Raw genomic sequence first — 21,519 nt, forward strand, 5'->3', positions numbered from 1 at the left:
CCAAAGTGGGAGGATTACTTGAGCCCAGGGGTTAGAGACCAGACTGGGAAACATAATGAGACCCCATCCCAAAATGAAGAAAAAAAATGTTAACAACAGATATTTCTGGTAGGATTATAAGTAAATTTTTAGAATTTAATTTTTCTCCCTTTAAAAATTATCCTTTTTTTTCAGTAGTGAATGGATACCACTCATTAATATGAAAAGTTAAAGACCTTCTGCCAATTTTGGAAAATTTAATTTTACATAAGGCTTTATATTAGATTTCTATGTATAAACAAAAATTTCTTGCAATTCGAAGAGGGAGGAAAATTTACAAGCAAGCGTGTTAAAAATACAACTATTTCTTTGGGCATACATTTAACAAATATGTATTGTGCATTCTTTTGAGGTTGCTCAGATGATTCAGGCAGGGAGAGCCCTTCAAGGCAGGCCACATAGATAGAAATGAATGTAAGAAAAGGGAGAGAAAACCAAGGGTGGTGAGAGGTGGGCTGTGGCCTGCGTGCGTGTGTGTGTGTGTGTGTGTGTGTGTGTCGGAGAAAGAGCAATAACAAGCTTTTATAAATCACTGCAATGATTCCTGTCAGCATTATCCAAAAAGATAGTAGACATTACACTGAGTGAGAGTGTGAATTCTGACCCACGAGTAGGTCATGAAATCAGTTTAAATGGTTAAGACTGGAAATTTTTGTTTTTAAATAAATTTTTCCTTTTGAAATAATTTTAAATTTCCAGAAAACATGCAACAATAGTTCAGAAAGTTTCCACCTATTTTTCACCCAGCTTCTCCTAATGTTAACATAGTCCATAACCATGGTATATTTGTCAAAAGTAAGAAACTAACATTTATTATTATCTATAGATTCTATTTGGGTTTCACCTGTTTTTCCATAATATCCTTCTTCTGTTCTAGGTTTCAATCCAGAATACCACATTACATTTAGAAGATTAGAATTTATATAAAATAGAATAGAAAATATCAGTACTTGCACAGACCAAGGATACATATTATTTTAAGAAAAGTTGTTTCTACTACATATGTAGTTTTATTTCCTACTGAAGGTAGCAGTCTTTTTGAAAAGAAACAGTCTTAGAAGACACCTAAAAATTAAGTATTTTTGCCATTATGAAGATTAATATTCTAGTGAAAAACAAAAAACACTTGCATATAGCATTGTGAGCCCTATCTCGAAGTCAGAAAATGCAAAGTGACCTAGGACAGTAGACTAAGTAAGAATCAGAGGACAGAATAAGAGAGAGATCCTTTTGTTCCTTCCATACTGATGTACTTAACAGCTTTGCCCTTTGGAATAGAACTGACCCCCTACATGCTGCTGAGTTGGATGGAATTCTTGGCTCAAGCAGCTGAACAGAATGTGTCACTTGATAGAAATACACCACACACACAATCTCAGAGCCCAGCACTATTCTCCCCAGGTCCCTCTCCTAAGCCAGGCTGTGCCCCTTGTAAATGAATTAATGGCTATGAAAGCTGTTGGTAAAAGGCAGTTGGTATGTGCACTTTGAGTGAGTTGCTTTCCTTCTGGGTCTCAGTTTCCTCATCTGTAAAACAAGGCTTCCCCATGTGGCTTTTGGGAAAATCAATTTAGAAGAAGAAAGAGTTATATAAATTGTTAGGGGCTATATAGAGCTATGTAAAAATTATTATTTCAGATGTGAGTTGTCATTGGTAAACCTTTTGAGGGCAAGAAATATATTTTATTCATCTCCATAACTCTCTAGTGCCTACCATCACAGCTAGCCCACAGTCATCTCCATGGGGAGATAGGGACCTGGGCACACCTTCCCTTCCCTGGACTTGCAGATGTTTGCCCAGTTCCTGAAGGCTCCCCACACCCTGTCCTGCTCCTCTGTATAGCAGGACAGATTCAGGTGAGATCAGCTCCACTGACCTTGCAGATTCAGGTGTGAGCATGGACCTTCACTGCAGCCCTCCTGGTGAAAAGCCTCCTCAGTTCAACGGAGGCTACTCAGACTGGTTAAAGGTTGAAATCACCCATTTCAGTTTTTTTTTTTCATTTTATTGTCATTTTTATTTTTTGGAGACATAGGCTGTTGCCCAGGCTGGAGTGCAGTGGTGGGATTTCGGCTCACTGCAACCTCTGCCTCCTGGGTTCAAGCAGTTCTCCTATCTCAGCCTGCTGAGTAGCTGTGATTACAGGTGCCCACAACTATGCCAGGCTAATTTTTACATTTTAAGTAGAGACAGGGTTTTGGCATGTTGGCCAGGCTGGTCTCAAACTCCTGGCCTCAAGTGATCCACCTGCCTTGACCTCCCAAAGTGCTGGGATTATAGGTGTGAGCCACTGCACCTCAGTTTTTTTTTTTTTTATTTCTTTTTCTTTTCTCTCCCTTTTTTCCTTCCCTCCCTCCCTCCCTCTTCTTTCTTTCTTCTTTGTTTTGTTTTGTTTTCTTTTCTCCTTTCCTTCTTCCTTTCTTTCTTTTGAGACAGGGTCTGGTTCTGTTATCCAGGCTGGAGAGCAGTGGCTCACTGCAACCTCTGCTTCCCAGCCTCAGGTGATCCTCTCATCTCAGCCTCTTGGGTAGCTGGGACTACAGACATGTGCCACCATGCTGACAATTTTTTCTGGTATTTTTTGTAGAGACAGGATTTCACTATGTTGACCAGGCTGGTCTTGAACTCCTGGGCTCAAGCGATCTGCTTACCTCGCCTCCAAAGTGCTGGGATTACAGGCTCGAGCCACCTTGCCCAGTCTATTTTTATTTCTAGTTAAAAAATATATATTAGATGATTCTTTAAAATAAGAAGGTTTAAAGGAGGCACACAACACATACACATAAGAATGCTGAAAATCACAACCAAGAAAGTAAATCTTACCTATAATCCGTGACTTTAAAAAACATATAAAGGATTATAAAAGTTTCCTTAACCTCACCCTTCCAATCCCGAAGGTTAAGCATTATCAATAATTTTTTCTTTACTTATACTGATATATCTTTTTTGTAAAAAAAAAAAAGTGTAGTAAAATACATATAAAATTTACCATCTTAACAATTTTTAAATTTTATTTATTTAATTTTAGAGACAGGGTCTTGCTATGTTGCTGAGGCTGGTCTCAAACTCCTGGGCTCAGGTGAGTCTTCTACCTCAGTTTCCTGAGTAGCTGGAACTACAGGTGTGCACTGTTGCACCCAGCTTATCTTAGTCCTTTTTAAGTGTACAGTTCAGTGGTATTAAGTACATTCACATTGCTGTGCAACTACCACTACCATCCATTTTCAGAATACTTTCCACCTTGCAAAACATAAGTCTATGCTCGTTATACAATAACCTTCTTTCTCTCCCCTACATTCTATCCCCTGGCAACCACCACAGTACTTTCTGTCTCTACGAATTTGACTGCTCTAGGTATCTCATATAAGTAGAATCATACAGTATTTGTATTTCTTGACTGTCTTATTTCACTTAACATAATATTGTCAAGGTTCATTCATGTTGTAGCATGTGCAAGAATTTATTTCCTTTTCAGGGCTGAATAATACTCCATTGTATGTATATGCCACATTTTGTTTATTCATCCATCCTTTGATGGATACTTGAGTTGGTTCTACCTTTTGGCTATTGTGAATAATGCCGCTATAAACATAAGTATACAAATACCTCTTTGAGACCCTGGTTTCAATTCTTTTGGGTATATATCCAGAAGTGGAATGGCTGGATAATATGGTAATTCTATTATATTTTGCTTTACTTTACTTTTTTGAGAAAAACTCTTGCTCTGTTGCCCAGGCGGGAGTATAGGGCTGTGATCTTGGCTCACTGCAACCTCTGTTTCCCAGGTTCAAGTGATTCTTTTGCCTTAGCCTATCAAGAAGCTGGGATTACAGGCGTGCATCGCCATGCCTGGCTAATTTTTGCATTTTTAGTAGAGATGGGATTTCACCATTATTGGCCAGGCTGGTCTTGAACTCTTGACTTCAAATGATTTGTCTGTTTCGGTCTCCCAAAGTGCTGGGATTACAGGCATGAGCCACTGTGCCTGGCCTCTAATTCTTTTTTTTTAGACAGAGTCTCACTCTGTCACCCAGGCTGGAGTGCAATGACGTGGTCTTGGCTCACTGCAACCTCTGCCTCCTGGGTTCAAGCAATTCTCCCACCTCGGCCTCCTGAGTAGCTGAGACTGCAGGTGTGTGCCAGCACACCCGGCTAATTTTTTATTTTAAGTAGAGACTGGGTTTCACTATGTTGGCTAGGCTGACTCCTGACCTCGTGATCTGCCCACCTTGGCCTCCCAAAGTGCTGGGATTATAGGCATGAGCCACCGTGCCCGGCCTAATTTTTAATTAAAAAAAATTTTTTTTTGGTATAGATGGAGTTTCACTATGTTGATTAGGCTGGTCTCAAACTCCTGGGCTCAAGAGACCCTCCTGTGTCAGCCTCCCAAAGTGTTAGAATTATAAGTGTGAGCCATCATGCCTGGCCCTATTTTTAAATTTGTAAAGAAACATTTTCTATAGTTTTCCGTAGTGGCTGTATTATTTTCCATTCTCACCAACAGCAGACAAGGATTCCAGTTTCTTCACATCCTCACTGATGCTTGTTCTTTTCTGCTTTTTTTTTTTTTTTTTTTTTTTATAGTAGTAGCTATCCTAGTGGGTATGCTGATGTATCTTTTCATGTTCCTCTTAGAAACAAAAAAATGGGCCAGGTGCAGTGGCATGCACCTGTAGTCCCAGGTGCTTAGGAGGCTGAGGTTGGAGGATTACTTGAGCCCAGGAGTTTGATTCCAGTCTGGGCAGCAAGACTTCATATCTAAAAAAAATTTTTAAATGGGATCATGTTGTACAAAGGACTTGCAGCTTGTTTTTGTTTTACACTTAGCAGCATATCAAGGACATCTTTTCAGTATAGTACATAGAGATTCACACATTTCCCTTTAACACCTGCATAGTATTCAGTTGTCTGGGTGTATCATTTATTTACTTACTTATTCACCTGTCAGTGGACATACAGGTTGTTTCCAGATTTATGAGGTTACAATGCTGTAATAAACATTTTTGAACTTCACATATTTGTGCTATATATTTTTTTCTTTGTGAGATAGACTCCTATAAGTGGTTTTGCTGGGTCACAGCGTATGCATTTTTTTTTTTTTTTTTTTTTTGAGATGGGGTCTCGCTCTGTTACCCAGGCTGGAAAGCAGTGGAGCAATCTTGGCTTACTGCAACATCTGCTTTTCTGATTCAAGTGATTCTTCTGCCTCAGCCTCCTGAGTAGCTGGGACTACAGGTGCATGCCACTGTGCCCAGCTAATTTTTGTATTTTTAGTAGAGACAGGATTTCACCATGTTGGCCAGGATGGTCTCGATCTCTTGAGCTCGTGATCTGCCCGCCTCGGCCTCCCAAAGTGCTGGGATTACAGGCGTGAGCCACCACACCTGGCCCCATTATTATTATTATTAAAAAAGAAAAGCCTCTCTGATGAGGTAACATTTGAGCAGAAACCTGAAAGGAGTGAGGGAGCAAGACATGCAGCTATTTAGAGGAAGAAAATTCCATGCAGAGTGTATATAGCAAGATCAAAAGCCCTGAGTTGGTAGGATGTAGGATGCCTGCCGTGTTCAAGGAACGGCAGTGAAAAGATAGTTAAAACAAAACAAAGACAAAGCATATGTTTGGAAACTTACAAAACACCAACTGTACCATTAAAGAATAGCTTTTGGCTGTAAGTGAAAGAGTCCTGAGAAGCAACAGCTTTATTTATTTAGAGACGGAGTCTCACTCTGTCCCCCAGGCTAGAGTGCAGTTGTGCGACCTCGGCTCACTGCAACCTCTACCTCCCAGGTTCAAGTGATTTTCCTGCTTCAGCTTCCTGAGTAGCTGGGATTACAGGTTCGTGCCATGCCTGGCTAATTTTTATATTTTAGTAGAGACTGGGTTTCACCGTATTGGTCAGGCTGGTCTTGAACTCCTGGCCTTGTGATCTGCTTGCCTCAGCCTCCCACAGTGCTGGGATTACAAACATGAGCCACCACTCCTGGCTGAAGCAACAGCCTTAAAAAAACTTACTTCTCTTTCTCCTAACAGAAATTCTGGAGGCAGGTGGTTGCTGGAATAAGGTCGATGACTCAAAGTATTTAGTTCAAGATCTTTGTGATTTGGGGTCGAGTGTGGTGGCTCACACCTGTGATTCCAGCACTTTGGGAGGCTGAGACCGGTGGATCACCTGAGGGCAGGAGTTTGAGCCTGACCAACATGGTGAAACCAGTCTCTACTAAAAACACAAAAATTAGCTGGGCGTGGTGGTGTGTGCCTGCAATCCCAGCTACATGGGAGACTGAGGCATGAGAATTGCTTGAGCCCAGAAGACAGAGTTTGCAGTGAGCTGAGATTAGGCCACTGCACTCCAGCCTGGGTAATAGAGTGAAACTGTGTTGCCAAAAAAAATAAACCCCACTGATTTTTCTTGTCCTTTTCTTCTGAATAGCTGCTCCAGCTCCAGCCTTCATGTATACACTCAAGGCAGGAGAAAGAATTAGGAAATACAAAATGTCTCCAGAGCTCTTCCTTTCCTCTTCTTCTTCCCCTTCTCTCCTCCCATCCATCTGTACAACCCCTCCCCCGCCCCATAGAACTTTCTTATGTCTCAGCAACAAATTACCACAAACTTAGTGGCTTACAACAACACATATTTATTATCTGACAGTTTCTGTGGGTCAGGAGTCTGGAGATGGCTTAGATGGTCCTTTGCTCAGAGTCTCACATGCTGCAATCATGATATTGGTGGGCTGCATTCTCATCAGAGGTTTCCAGTCTCCTTCAGGTTGTTGGCAGAATTCATTTCCTGGAAGCTGTAGAACTTGTGACAGTAGGTTTCTTAAAGTCAGAAAGAGAACAAAAGAAGGTCTGAGTTTGGGGACAGTGGCATATATTACAATGAGTGCCAGTGCTTAGATCTTAACACTGAAATACCATTCTTCATAGAAAAGAATCAGAGCTCTTTAGAGTAATGCTTCATTTGAGGGCTGGGTCAAAGAAAGTGTAAGAAGAGCTTAGAACATCTTAGACCAAAAAGCAAGGAATAGCTCAAAGAATGATGAGGACGTGTCAAAAGGACCCCAAATGGTACAACCATTTTGGGAGACAGTTTGGCAATTTCTTATAAGGTAAAATACAGCAAGTCCTTGAATAATGTTATTTTCTTCCAATGTTGATGAGAAAAAAAGCAAATCACTTTCTTAGCCTGTGTCACCAGTGTAGTTTGGACTCTCTCTGTCTGTTTTCTCTGTGTACTCTGGTTTCCTCCCACATCCCAAAGATATGCACATTAGGTTAACTGGCATGTTTCAGTTGTCCTGGTCTGAGTAAGTGGTGGTGGACATGTGAGTGCCCCCTGCAATAGCGTAGCATCCTATCCATGGTTGGTTCCTGCCTTGCACCTTGAGCTGCTTGAATAGGCTCTGGCCACTGTTGACCCTGAACTGGAAAAACTGGGTAAATAATGATCTTTCTCATTTATTTTTGAGACACAGTCTCACTCTGTTTCCTGGGCTGGAGTGTAGTGGTGCAATCATGGCTCACTGCAGCCTCAACCTCCTAGGCTTAAGTGATCCTCTGCCTTGGTCTCCCAAAGTGCTGGGATTACAGGCATGAACCACTGTTCTCAGTCTCATTTTTTGTTTTGTTTTTGAAACAAGGTCTCACTCTAAGACTGGAGTAGAGAGGCGTGCAGTCATGGCTCACTGTAGCCTTGACGTCCCAGAGTCAAGTGATCCTCCCATGTTAACCTCCTAGGTAGCTGGGACTACAGGTGTGTGCTGCCATGACTGGCTAATTTTTTGTATTTTGGTTTTATTTTTATTTTTTTGTAGAGATAAGCTTTTGTCATGTTACCTAGGCTGGTCTTGAACTCCTGGGCTCAAGCAATCTTCCCACCTTGGCCTCCCAAAGTGCTGGGATTACAGGCGTGAGCCACAGCACCTGGCGTGGCCTCTTTTTATTAATCTTTCTTAAATGTATATATAGGTCACATTGAATTCAATGTTTGATATTAGAAGTGTTTTGGTCTTTATTTAGAAGTTTGGTGATGTCTTGTGACCAGAAATATGCCACAAGAACTTAACTCCTGTTTATATCAATTAGCCAGCCTATGGTAAAAGTGGTTTTGTTATACATTGTTTTGCCTAAAATTACAGGACCCATTGATGACGTTAAATGAGGACTTACTGTATACACTTATCCTACTTATTTATTCCACTTCTAGCCCTTCTCTGATTTCAGCTGCAGCTTTGGTGGACAGTTCCACTTCTCTTCATCCTGCTAGCACTTCCTAGCATAAAGGAGTCACCTTTGATTGGAGATTGCATTAGTTTCTCATGGATGCTATAACAAATTGTCAAACACGTAGTGGCTTAAAACAGTAAACATTTTTTTTTGTTTAACTTTTTGAGACAGAGTTTCACTCTTGTCTCCAGGCTTAAGTGCAATCTCGGCTCACTGCAACCTCCACCTTCTGGGTACAACTTATTCTCCTGCCTCAGCTCCCAAGTAGCTGGGAGCTAATTTTGTATTTTTAGTAGAGACAGGGTTTCACCATGTTGGCCAGGTTGCTCTTCGACTCCTGACCTCAGGTGATCCACCCACCTTGGCCTCTTAAGGTGCTGGGATTACAGACGTGAACCACTGCACCTGGCCAACAGTACACATTTATTATCTCACAGTTTTATAGTTTAGAAGTCCTAACAGATGTCAGTGGGCTAAAATTAAGGTATCATCAGGATACTGTCTCTTCCTTCCCAGAGGCTCCAAGAGAGGATCCATTTTCTTACTTTTCCATTTTCTGGAGTCTGCTCCCAAAGGCTGGGGAGTCCCTTTCCCCAAATCCTTAATTTAGTCACATCTGCAGAGTCCTTTGTCATGGAAGGTAACCTATTTATAGTTCCCAGGGATTGGCATGTGAACATTTTGGATGAGTCATTATTTTGCCTACTGCAGAGATCACGAAGACAGTCTAGATTAGAGTCACTTTACTGGGTTATGATCCTGGGTTGTTACTTAATCCCTCTGTGCCTCAGTTCCCTCATCAATAAGATGGGTGAGGATAACAACAGAATCTACCTTAGAGAATAGAGGTTTAAAGACAGTGTTTGTAAGTACTCAGAACAGTACCTGGCACGTAATAAGCACAATATGAACATTTATTAAATACATTTTTTTTGAGATGAAGTTTTGCTCTTGTCTCCCAGGCTAGAGTGTGGTGGTGCGATCTCAGCTCACTACAATTTCTGCCTCCTGGGTTCAAGCAATTCTCCTGCCTCAACCTCCCAAGAAGCTGGGATTACAGGTGCCCACCACCACACCCAGCGAATTTTTGTGTTTTTAGTAGAGACAGGGTTTCACCATGTTGGCCAGGCCAGTCTTGAAACCCCTGACCTCAGTTGATCCGCCCACCTTGGCCTCCCAAAGTGCTGGGATTACAAACATGAGCCACCACACCTGGCCTTATTAAACACATTTTGACAACACATTGATTCCTAGTATATGTCAAATACTGTTTTAGGTGCTGAGGATATGGATAGGAATATGACTTGCTGTCAAGGAACTCAAGAAATTAGATACACAAATGCAGTTATTACCATAAAAGACATAGAAATACTATAGGATTATAGTGTTGTTAAGGCTTAGGGAAACTTTAGAAATATGAGTCAAATGAATATGAATATGAATGACATTTGAGCTCAGCTTTGTATAATGAGTAGGTGTTGGTCAGGCAGATAAGTAGGGAAGAGCTCATAGACATGAAGAAAAGTGTATTCAAATAAAATTAATATTTCAGTGTGTCTGGAGCAAAAAATAAATGGGTGTGAGACAAAGCTAGAAAGGCTAATGTAAGCGGTCAGGTCGTAAAGTGCCAAGTTCAGGAGTTTGGACTTTATCCTGAAAGCAATAAAATCCTTGTGGTGTTTAAATAGGGACATCATCAGATTTGTGCTTTTATAAGGCTACTCAGGTAACCAGTGAGAAAAAGATATTGAATTTGAAGAGACTAAAGTTTGCTTCAGTTGTTCATGTGGCGTTAGTAGAAGACACAGGCAAGGCCTTGAAAAATATTTAGGAGAGTCTCCAAGACTTGTTGACCAACTTGATATGGATGTTGAAAGAGGAAGAATGGGGATCTATTAGTATGTCTAGGTTTCTGGCTTTGGGGACTGATGAATGGTGGCTCATTCATTGACACCGGAAAGGAACATAAGAAACAATTTTTTGGGGACAATGATAATAGTAATAGCCAACATTCTAAAGGGCTTAATTGTTACTATTACTATGGTAAAACTCAAGCTTTGGAAGACCTAGTTAAGGTACTATTTATTATTACAGAGAAATTATAGCTTAGAAATGCTACAATCCCATCACTAACATTTGAACAGCAAGAATTTGAAGCAAGGCAATCTGAGTCCGGATTCTTAGCCTTTCTAATGCTGTCTCAGTTTCGCACATATTGAATCTGTAAGTATGCTAGTAATGCTGCTCAGGAGGTATTGGGAAACACACAATCCGAGCTCAGGAGAAAGAAATCTTTGGGTCGAAAGTACGCTGCAAAGTAGGGGAAAAAGCGTGAAAGGAAGCCCATTTTTTTCCTATGTCAGTTTACAATAGTTCAAACTTCTCCGTTATCATTTCTTTGTCTTTCTCCCTCCCCCTCCCCCTTTCCAACCTCCCACACAAAGAAAACTTAATACGTGTCTGGCTCTGAGATGACACGGCATCGGATAGTTTTCAAATTCAGGCCTTGACAAGCTCATAGATGCAGTGGTGCTTTGTTATCCTGAAGAGGACCCTCAGCCCTGAAAGTTAGCTGTCTTTTTTCCAATCCTGCCTACACGACTAGCCCTCCCAGAAATCATCCCAAAATCGTCTGCTAGAAACTCTGGAGGGAAACAGCCCTCCACCGACAGCGGACCGAGAAGAGTGACGCAACGCGATGACGTAACGCAGCAGCCGGGTGATTCCCCAGCCTCTAGCGTTACGCGCCGATGACGTCATCCCAGGAGCTCTCCCTCCAGCCCGCCAGGGTTGGCCTCGCTCCCTCGGGTCAGTCCGGCCCTCCCCGCCCCCTCCCACCTGCGGGAGGCGGGGAGGCCGAGGCTCCGCTGGGGCCACCGCCGCGCGGGGGATGGGAGGAGGGTAGGGGGAGGAGGAAGGGGAGGAGGGGAAAGGGCAGGGTGGAGAGGAGGAGTGGGAGGGGAAGGGGAGCCAGTGGGGGAGGCGGTCTTGTCGTCTGGGCGGCGTACAATAGCGCGGCTGTGGGCGGGGGAGGTGGCACGGCAGCGGCTGCAGACGGAGCCGAAGGTGGCGGCTGCACAGTAGACGCCCCCTCACGGCTTTCCCCACACGCTCCCGCCCCTTCTCTCGCCCGTCGCGCCTCCCTCACAGACGCTTTTCCCCCAGACTCTTATTCCCTTTTTCTCCAAGCCCCGCGGCCTCGGGATCCCCCTCGAAGAACTTGGTCTCCGCATCGAGTTCCCACCTCCTGCCTCAAAGGCCATCTGAGTCCCTCGCACCCCGCCCCTCAGCCCCACAGACTACCCCGTGTGTTGCCTGGCTCCTTCCCGACCCCCATCACCCCTTCCTCGCAGTTCCCCTGTCCTGAGGGGATCCCCGGCACGGGCGGTGCTGCGGCGGCGGGAGGGAGAAAGTGAAGCGGCCGCTCGCGCACACTCACGCGTTCACTCCCGGCTCGGCGGCACCCACCACCGGGAGGAGTAGGAGAAGAAGCCGAGTGGAGCTGAGCGAGAGCGGAAGGTGAGAGCTGGCCTCCCGCCCGGTACCCCTCGCTTCCCAGGCTGCTTGGCTGGGTCGCGGCGGTGGCAGCGGCGCTGGCGGAACGGGCAGAGTCGGTCGGGGTCTGGGCCCATACATCCCGCGTTGCGGGGCCGGGCGCCTGGGCAGGCGGAGGCGCCAGGTAAGGTGAGGCGGGCGCCGCCCCGCGAGGCCGGCCGCTCCCGTCCGGCCAACAAAGGCCCCCAGTGCGCACTCCAGCGGGGTCGCGGGGCTCAGACGCCGGGCGACTCTAGAGACCTGGGAGAGGGAAGGGGCGGGGCGCGGCCTGGCCAGGCTGGGGCCGCGAGGCCACACGGGTCCGAGTCCGGGACGGAGTACCCCCCCAACTTCGCTATCCTGCAGCGCTCACTCTGTCCCGCTACGAGGCGGCACAGCAAAGCGGCGCCCAGTTCCTTCTGCATGGAAAAATGACCCCTTCCAGGCTCGGACAGTCACCTTTAGGGCTCTACTCCCTGAAAAATAAGGGCTGGTAGGACTTGACTTACGCAGCCCTTCCCCCACCCCGGAATATTCTGTAACTTGGGAAGTGAAAACCGGGAAAGGAGTATTATAGTTATTTTATGTTCATTATTCCTTTGAAAAGACATGATTGTTGTAGACATCGCTATCCTGTTTCAGCAGTACCCATTACTGGGAGTGTTTTGGAAGACTACTTGAGAAGTAGTGGTTGTTGGATAATTGTTCTACTCTTCTTTATTTCAGAAACTGTGAACAGTGAAGGAAGGATTAGTTCTGTGGTTACTAATAAAAATTCAGATTCATTAGTCTTGACTTTAAGAATTGTCTTGAGAAAAATCTTTAAATTGTCTCCTACATTTTTGGGTTCTCTTTCAACTCTGTCAGAAGAAAGCAGGAATTAACAGTACAGAGACACTTCATCCCTCTTACCTTGTGGCTTCATCTATTTCCTGTGTGACCTTGAGCAGGTCACTTCCAGCCTTAAAAGCTCCAAAAGTTTGCGTTTGTGCCCCCAAATGGGCAGGTAGCAAGCACCTACTCAGCTTTCAAGAGTCCGCTGAAGGATTTCCCCACTGTGAAGTCTTGGCTGGCTTTCATCCTGTCCCTCCTCTCAAGTAGAACTGACTTATTCCTGTTGGCCCAGTGGGATTTCTACCACAACACTTGTAACATTTTGGTTCTTATTTGGAAAATTCTAAATCAGGTGCATATGAAATCCACCTCACCTCGACTAGAAACTCTGCCTTTCAAAAAGAGTTTTGGGAACACGGACTCTGGAAACTTCCCATACTTTCCCTGAAGCTTATCCATAATCTTACCTGCATGAGCTCTTGGATCTACCTTGGTAAATTTGCTTATTCAGTCAGTTCATTATTCAACGTTACTGGAGTTTGGAGTACTACTATGTTTCCGGCCTCTTGCTAAGGCTGTGGGGATTCAGAGTCTATGAAGATATTCCCTGACTTCAAAGAGCTCAAAGTCTAATGGGTGAGGTAGACAAGTAAACAATGAAGGTCTGCCCTAATCTCTGGGGGACTCTGGTTGTACAGGTAGTGTGCAATAATTGAGGCTGCTGGACCTGTTTTACAAGTCTTCTCTTGGCCAAAGTGAGTCCTGCAGGGAAGGTGACCCGCCTCATCCATAAGAGGGCATTTGATAAAAAGCTTGTTCAGTTCAGCAAACCACCATGGCATGTATGTACCTATGCAACAATCCTGCAGGATGCAGGATGTGCACATGTACCCCAGAGCCCAAATACAATAATTAAAAAAAAAAAGCTTGTTCAATTCAATTCAATATACATTTACTAAGCAAATGTTTTGAGGCCCCATGCTAGATTTGAAGGAAGCCGTGCCTCAAAGGAAGGTACTGTGAATCCAGAAAGATTTCTGTAAAACAGAACCTTATCAGCACCCCTTACCCCTGACTCTTAATATTCTGAAGATAAATTTCAGACTCAACATGGAATGAGAAAGGGATCAGACCACTGCCTGCCTTTGCAGCCTCACTTTCTTTTTTTAATTGCATTTTAGGTTTTGGGGTACATGTGAAGAACATGCAAGATAGTTGCATAGGGTACACACGTGGCAGTGTGATTTTCTGCCTTCCTCCCCTTCACCTATATCCGGCATTTCTCCCCTTGCTATCTCTCCCCAACTCCCTACCCCCCGCTGTCCCTCCCCTATTCCCCCCGACAGACCCCAGTGTGTAGTGCTCCCCTCCCTGTGTCCATGTGTTCTCATTGTTCGACACTCGCCTATGAGTGAGAACATGCGGTATTTCATTTTCTGTTCTTGTGTCAGTTTGCTGAGAATGATGGTCTCCAGGTTCATCCATGTCCCTACTGTGACTCCCTTACCACTCTCATCTTTGCTTTTGGATGTTCTGCTTTCTTCCTGGAATGCTTCCCTCCCAGCCTTACCTGCCTGTGGAGATGACTTTATTGGGCCTCTGGGATACAGTCCTTTAGTCCCTCTTTTCCAGCATAGAATGAGTTGCTCTTCCATCCTCTGACTCATGTACATACCTCTTTTATGGCCCTTACAGCACCCTATTGCAATTACTTGAGTTTGTGCCTGTCTTTTTTCAGTAGCCTGTGAATTTCTTGAGGACAGGGTGTGTTTAATTATTCTGCCTAATAAAGTTCCTGACACTGAATAAGTGATTGAATGAATGAACGTATGAATGAAGGAGGAAGTCAAAGCCCATGAAATAGGGATTACCTAATCCTTTGGGGTTAGAACAATTAGTTCACAAAGTGTGGTTCCTGGACCATCAGCATCACCATAATCTGGGAACTTGTAAACAAATTAATGGGTCCCATCTGAGACCTACAAATGAAAAACTCTGGGGTTGGGGCCCCAAAATAAACTTCTTTAATAAGCACTTTAAGTGATTCTGATACTTACTGAAGTTTGAGAACCACTGGATTAAAAGATCTGCTCTTGATAAAACCAGCACCCTGCCAGTCCTGCTGTCCATTGTTTTACTTCCATAGCACTTACTGCATGACATCCCATCCCATCCCCTCCCAACCCATCCCTCTCTTGCCAATAGAATGCAAGCTTCCTGAGAGTGGGAAGTTTTGTCAGTTTGCCCATTGCTTTAATCTCAGTGCCTAGAATAGTGACTGTATATAGCAGGCACTCAAGTATTTGTTGAATGAACAAGATGATTTAGTCTTATGTATTGCCAGCTACTACATTGAGGTTTTACTCAAGAACAGTTCTCAGAATGAATAGGAACCACACTCCAGTATGCAAATCCAAGGGGATCCTAACATTTTTGGGGGATTTATTTTAGGTTGAGCTTTTCTCTTTTACATCTATGTTTTTCCAGCCAAAGCCTGCAAGAATTTTTAGCTTAGTCTTCTGTTTGTTTGTTTGTTTTAACCACGACCTGAAAACTGCTGTTGCTATATCCCAAGCCAGGATTGTTTCCCGGGAGTTTGCAACTTGGTTTTGTAAGTCTAAATAAGCATTCTTAACGTTTTAGTCTTTTAACTTAAAACTGGCTCTTCCTAGTCTCCTGTGGTTTTTGTCTTTCTCTGTAGATACTTAAAGCTATACAAGGGTCTGTTTAACTCCACACAAAGGTTTCTCTTACTTGTGAAGCTCCTAAAATGCTTTGTTTCTTTCACTTTCTTATTACTCCTAAGATACCATGCTCAGTTTTCTCCTTTCCTAGCTTCCTTCTGGGAGAGTGGCTTCACTTATTCATCCATTTGCTTATAAAATTATGAGTCCTTTCTACCATGTGTCAGCCTTATGCTGGGGCAGAATATTCAGCTACATACAGGAGTGCAGCCCAAGTCTTTAGGAGCTAGAGATAACATGACATGATAAGTACTGAAAATGAAGAGATGAAAAAGAGGGATGAAAAATGGCAGTATATTATCACAAAGGTGGGAGAAAGCAGCTTATTTGTTTCCCTCAATTTAGGAATAATTTGTCAAGCATTGTTTTGACAGGCAGACTTTTAACAATTTTTAAGAGGTCATGGACTTTGTTGGGGAAAACTAAAACAAAAATCAAGGTAGAATCGGCAGTTGCCAATTTGAGACATCTCTTAATTCTGTTGTTGCTGGTTTTAATGAATTTTGCGATCCCTCTCCATGTTATTTTTCTAAATAATAATCAGAAAGTTGGATAAAAATATTTCCTTTTGGTATAGTAAAGAGAGAAGTTTATCAAAATAATGTATCTCGCTACAGTTTATTGTATATTTTTAAAAAGCTATAAACATATGCATCTAACAAAAGCAAGAGGATTTTGACTGTTTATGATAAAGAAATGATAAATGTTTGAAGTGATGAATATGCTAATCATTATACATATACGTATCAAAATATCACTCTATCCTATAAATATGTACAATTATTACATGTGAACAAAAAGTAAAAGGAAAAATGCATTGATTCAAAATTGATAGTATATTCAAACTTGAAAATAAAAAATTTAAACACATTCTCCCACATCAGTATTTGCTCCTTCTGTGTCTTTTTCTATGCCCATTAAAAAAAAAATACATCTCTTCACAGATGTTGTTTTAATTTCTAAGGGGTAATGTTGTAATTTGTGATGGGGGAAAATGAAACCTGGAAAAGTTAGGAGACCTTCATTAGTGTCTATGTTACTGCATGACCTTGTGGAAGTAATCTTTGTGTTTTGTCCCAACTGTAAAACGGGGATAGTAATAGTGGCTACAACTACTTTATAGGGTCATGAAGCAATTAAAGTAATGACTATAAAGGAATCTTTGAAAAGTCTAATTTGTTAGTTGTTAGGTGGTGATAAACTTACAAAAATGGCTTACATTATTGAACACCTGTACCAGGCCATACTTGAGATGTTTAATGTGTTTTTTTAACCCTCAGAATAACTTTATGAGACGATTGCTAGTATCTCTGTATCATAGGTAAGGAACCCTGAGAGTTATACTAGTAAAGGGTCCTTATTTAAGGTTTTGCTGCAAGTATGTAGCAGACCTAACTCCAGCAGCTATGTACTGTTTTCAGTATACAGGCTGCTTTTAATTTTTTTTTGCACAGAGGATATAAGAATGTTTTGCAAGTAAATATATTGTGGTGAGAGTTACAGTTTCCATTTGATATGTTCTTTTTGTGTATTGGAAAGCTTGGTGAAGACAGGTTTACATTCATTTACTTCTATCATTTAGGAAAAAGAATAACATCTTTCCTGGATGTAATTTTGTTCAGTTTTCGTAACAGCCCTATGAGATAGGTATTCCCATTTTACGAATTAGGAGTATTAATAGGAGTCTTGGCTTGCTCAGAGGCACATCATTAACAAATACCTGAATATTGATTTTAAACCACATTTTAAAATTCTAAGTATAGTACTTTACTTTGACCCTATAACATATTGCCTTTTAAACTCTATCAAACTAAATTTTGGGCACTAGACACATCCTTTTAAATTGCTTCCTAATCTCTTTAGCTTCTTCTCCCTAAGAAAACCCTGACTGAAGTCCACAGTTTGAACTAGAAAGGTTAATTGCTGATAAAACCCTGTGTCCGATGATCAAGATATTACAGACTTAGAAGATAATACATTTTTACTAAAGCTGCAAGATCAGGCTTTATCCAGTATTTAGAATCACTTGTGCCTGAATATTCCCTGTGTCATCATAAATTTATTATCTTAATGTGCATTTTTCTACTCTTGTTGTAAGCCTTTTCTTTCATGAATATCTTCCTTTTCTCTCCCATCCTTTTAGTTTTTGAGGTGGGGAAAGTCATTCATATGCTAGGCTTCTCCGGATTATTTCTTCTTGAGCAATAGTGTGGTAGTAGGTCTGGAAAAACCAGAGGTTCATTGATCCCTCATGAGTTGGTGTGGTATTGATTGACTGTAGAATTCATCTAATTCTTAGTTATAAAAAGTCCATTATGTCTTGGCTTTTATTCCTAGAGTCAGGGTTAGGTAATTTGCATGCAGGATTGGGAAATCCATTCTTGTTTATGGGCTGCTTTCTTTTATTACTTTTCAACTTTTAGCCCTCTCCAATATCCCTTTCCTTTTCAGACTGTAAGTACTAACTAAGGCTGGCAAGAGCAATTTCTCCTTTATAGAATCTACCTTTTGAATCTTTTGAGATGGGAAATGACATTGACAGTATGTACATGGCCTCCACCCTCATCTGCCTGCTTATATCTTTAAGGCCCAGCTTTCCTTATTTCCTCCTTGATTCCCACAAAGCTAGAATTGATGTCTTCCTCATTGGAACCCTTGTTTTCACAGTACTTAGTGTATTACTGCACTTTGCAAGGGAGGGTATAAGGAAGAGCACAAAATTTGAAGTTAGGCAAAGAGCTACTTGGGCATTTATTTAAATCTCTATTTGTTCATTTGGAAGAAATGATACCTAACTCACAGAGTTCTTCTGAAGAGTAAATTAATAATATATATAAAGTAAATTGGAAGATATTGAGCTATATAGATGTTGGGTAGAATAGTTGTATTTTTTTTTCTTTTTTTGAGATGGAGTTTCGCTCTTGTTACCCAGGAGTGCAGTGGCGCGATCTTGGCTCACCGCAACCTCCGCCTCCTGGGTTCAAGCAATAGAATAGTTGTAATTTTATGACTATGATTGTGTATAGCAGTGGTTTTAATTTTGGCTATGCACTTGAATTGGGAAGATGTAAAAGAGTTGCCTTGGCATCTCTATTTTGAAAGGCTTATAGGTGATTCTGATATGCAAAGTTGAGAAACACTGCCTTATATTACAATGTTTTACATAAATGTCTTATGTAAGTATCTATTGTATGAAAAGTAATATTTTTATTGCCATTTAAAGTTCATTCATTTGCTAAATACACATTATGCATCAGGCATTGTCATAGGTTCTGAATAAACAGATAAATCACAGCCTCTACCCTTGAGTTTATAGTTTCTTGGAGAAACAGATATGTACACAGACAATTGTACTACATTGAGACAGAAATGACAAAAATATGGAGATAAGTGCAGGTGCTATGTGAACACAGAGGAAGGGCATCTGCTCCACTTGAGATAGGGGTGGCCTGGCAAGCATTCTTAGAGGAAGTGACATCTAAGATGGGTTCTGAAAAATGAGTAGGAGTTAACCAAGAACAGTCAGGGAGAGGTGAGAAGAAAGGGGAGATGATGGACCCTCTTGAAAGAGCATTATGTGAGCAGAAGGTTTGAAAGCCTATCTGGGGAGCCCTGTGCAGTTTAGTATGCTTAGAATATAAGGTATAATGTGGGAAGGGTGAGAGCAGAGAGGAGGCAGGGCCCAGATGATGAAGGGCCTTTTGTATAATGTACAAAGTACTTCTGACTTTATTCTTTGGACAATCCCCTGAGTTAGCTAGGACAGGTGTAGTTTTATATTCATTTGATAGAAGGAAACACAAAGAGGCTAATTGACTTGCTGAAGCTATGCAGCACCGCTAAGATCTGAAGCCAGGTTCTTTTGATTCTTCAGTTCATCATGCTTTTCTGTTATACCATGGCTATCTTAGACATTTACAGTGTTGTAGGGATCAGGTAAGCTCTGTGGATATATGCACAATAATTTGTAAGCTGTAAAGTGCTAGACTGATGTTGGTGAACTCATTTTACAGATGAGGAAATTAGGAGCAGAGACATCAAGCTGTCATTTGAAGACATTTTTAAAAATTATTACTGTGTAACCACAACAAGTCACTTAACCATCCTGAGACTCAGTTTTCCTTAGATGTTATATAGATATGTTGAGTTTGATACCAGCTTCTCAACTCAAATATTTTGACAGTGATTCTTAACCTTCTCACCTTCTCCCTGCCCTCACTCTTTTTCTGTAATACACTAGGATATAGTCTATCAGTAACAGTATTTCACTATGGAAGTAGTTCCCAATGGGCTAGAGGAACAAAATTTAAATTTCCGATTTGGGGGAATGGGTGAAGAGGGACTTGGTATAGTTGGAGGAGCTCTTGGTTCTCCAATTACCTGTTGGAGAGTTACTATTAACATTTTATTTATTTATTTTTTTTGAGACAGTGTCTTGCTCTGTTTTGAAGTACAGTAGTGCCATCACAGCTCACTGCAGTCTTGACCTCCCAGGCTCAAGCAGTCCTCTCACTTTAGTCTCTGAGTAGCTGGGACCACAGGGGCGGGCCACCATGCCCAGCTACTTTCTGTATTTTTTCGTAGAGACAAGGTTTTGCCTTGTTGCCCAGGCTAGGCTCAAGTGAACTGCCCACCTCAGCCTCCTGGTGTGCTGGGATTACAGTTGTGAGCCACTTTGCCCCTCCCAAGGATTATTATTTTATAATATTCCCTCCCACTTACTTTCTTGTCTTGAATTATCTGACCAGTTCAGAGTTTGAGATTTTTTTGGTATCCAGGGTAGATTTTGCTTAATTCAAGAAATTATATATGTAATTTGTAAAGTAACTTAAAAAGAAAAAAGAGCCAGGTGAGCAAAATGAGAAAACCCATAGTGATAGACTTTTGAAAGTCTGAGTTTTCTTTCTATGTAAGATTATATACATAATTTTTGTGCTTTACTGTTTTCAAAACCCTTTTATATAGAGTCTCATTTAACTTTATTCTTAAGGCATCATATTTTTATAAATGAGCAGAAGTTAAGTGGCATGAGTATATAGCTGGGAAGTTACAAACTGTAATCTTTAATTCATATTTTCTGTCTCTAAATCTTATCACCTGCTCCTGATCATTTGGGTGCTGCCCTGACCAGTGGCACTTTTTAAAAGATTCCAGGTTCCTAGGAGAAGGGTAGAAGATATTTACGGTTCCCTCTAACTCTTTGAAAAAAATCATTTTTTTTCTATTCATTGATACTTGCTGGATAATTGACTTAGTTGACTATGTGGTGAAGGTTCCAGGGCAGTTAGGAATGTCTGCTGAGTATATTATTCTTTGTGAGCTCCAGTAGAAGCATCACTCACACACAGTTTCAAGACAGCATACACACACACACACACACACACACACACACACACTTTCACATATGTACCAATCCAGTACAGCTGGTCTCTGACTTACAGTGGTTCTTCTTAATGATTTTTCAACTTTCTGATGGTGTCAAAGCCATGTGCATTCAGTTGAAACCATACTTAGAATACCAATACAATCACTTTCAGTGTAGTATTTAGCAAATTACTTGAGATATTCAGCACTTTATTATAAAATAGGATCTGTGTTAGATGATTTTGCATAAATGTAGGCTAATTAAGTGTTCTGAGTGTGTTTAAGGTCAGGTAGGCTAAGCTATGATGTTTGGCAGGTTAGGTGTACTAAATGCATTTTTGACTTAAAATATTTCAACCTAAGATGGATTTATCAGGTTGTAACCTAATTGCAAGTCAAGGAGCATCTGTATAACTCTATAGTACTTCTATTTATCTATTTCTTAATTAGACTATACATATTTATTGATTTCTTCCTGTGTGCCAAGCATGGTATTTAGTACTAAGGATACAGTGATAAATAATACAGGAATGGTCCTTGTCCTTGCTCTTACAAAGTTTTACATTGCAGAAGGTAATACAGAGAAAAGTAAGTAGATATACAAGTGCACAGTTGCAGGTTTTGATAAGTACTACAAAAGAGATAAAGGACTAATGTAGAGAATTTTGGAGTGATAACACAAAGACCTCATTGAGGAAATGATGCTTTTAAACTGAGATATGCATGATAAATTGATTTTAGTCATGCAGAACATGGGGGGAAAAATCTTGTCAG

General features: G+C 41.6%; 2 long non-coding RNA genes across 2 annotated transcripts; one reads left to right on the forward strand and one right to left on the reverse strand.

The window, feature by feature from the left end:
- Positions 1 to 4,942: 4,942 nt before the first annotated feature.
- On the reverse strand, positions 4,943 to 12,066 carry LOC144578106 (uncharacterized). The gene is made up of 2 exons (XR_013523228.1): positions 11,709 to 12,066; positions 4,943 to 6,862 (listed from the first exon to the last, which is right to left on the reverse strand). It is a non-coding gene; the product is annotated as an uncharacterized LOC144578106 (long non-coding RNA).
- LOC144578105 (uncharacterized) lies at positions 10,999 to 16,261 on the forward strand. The gene is made up of 3 exons (XR_013523227.1): positions 10,999 to 11,077; positions 11,459 to 11,788; positions 12,530 to 16,261. It is a non-coding gene; the product is annotated as an uncharacterized LOC144578105 (long non-coding RNA).
- The last annotated feature ends 5,258 nt before the right edge of the window (positions 16,262 to 21,519 follow it).

Source organism: Callithrix jacchus, chromosome 10, assembly GCF_049354715.1.
Source record: "Callithrix jacchus isolate 240 chromosome 10, calJac240_pri, whole genome shotgun sequence".
In the NCBI taxonomy this organism is placed as follows: domain Eukaryota; kingdom Metazoa; phylum Chordata; class Mammalia; order Primates; family Cebidae; genus Callithrix; species Callithrix jacchus.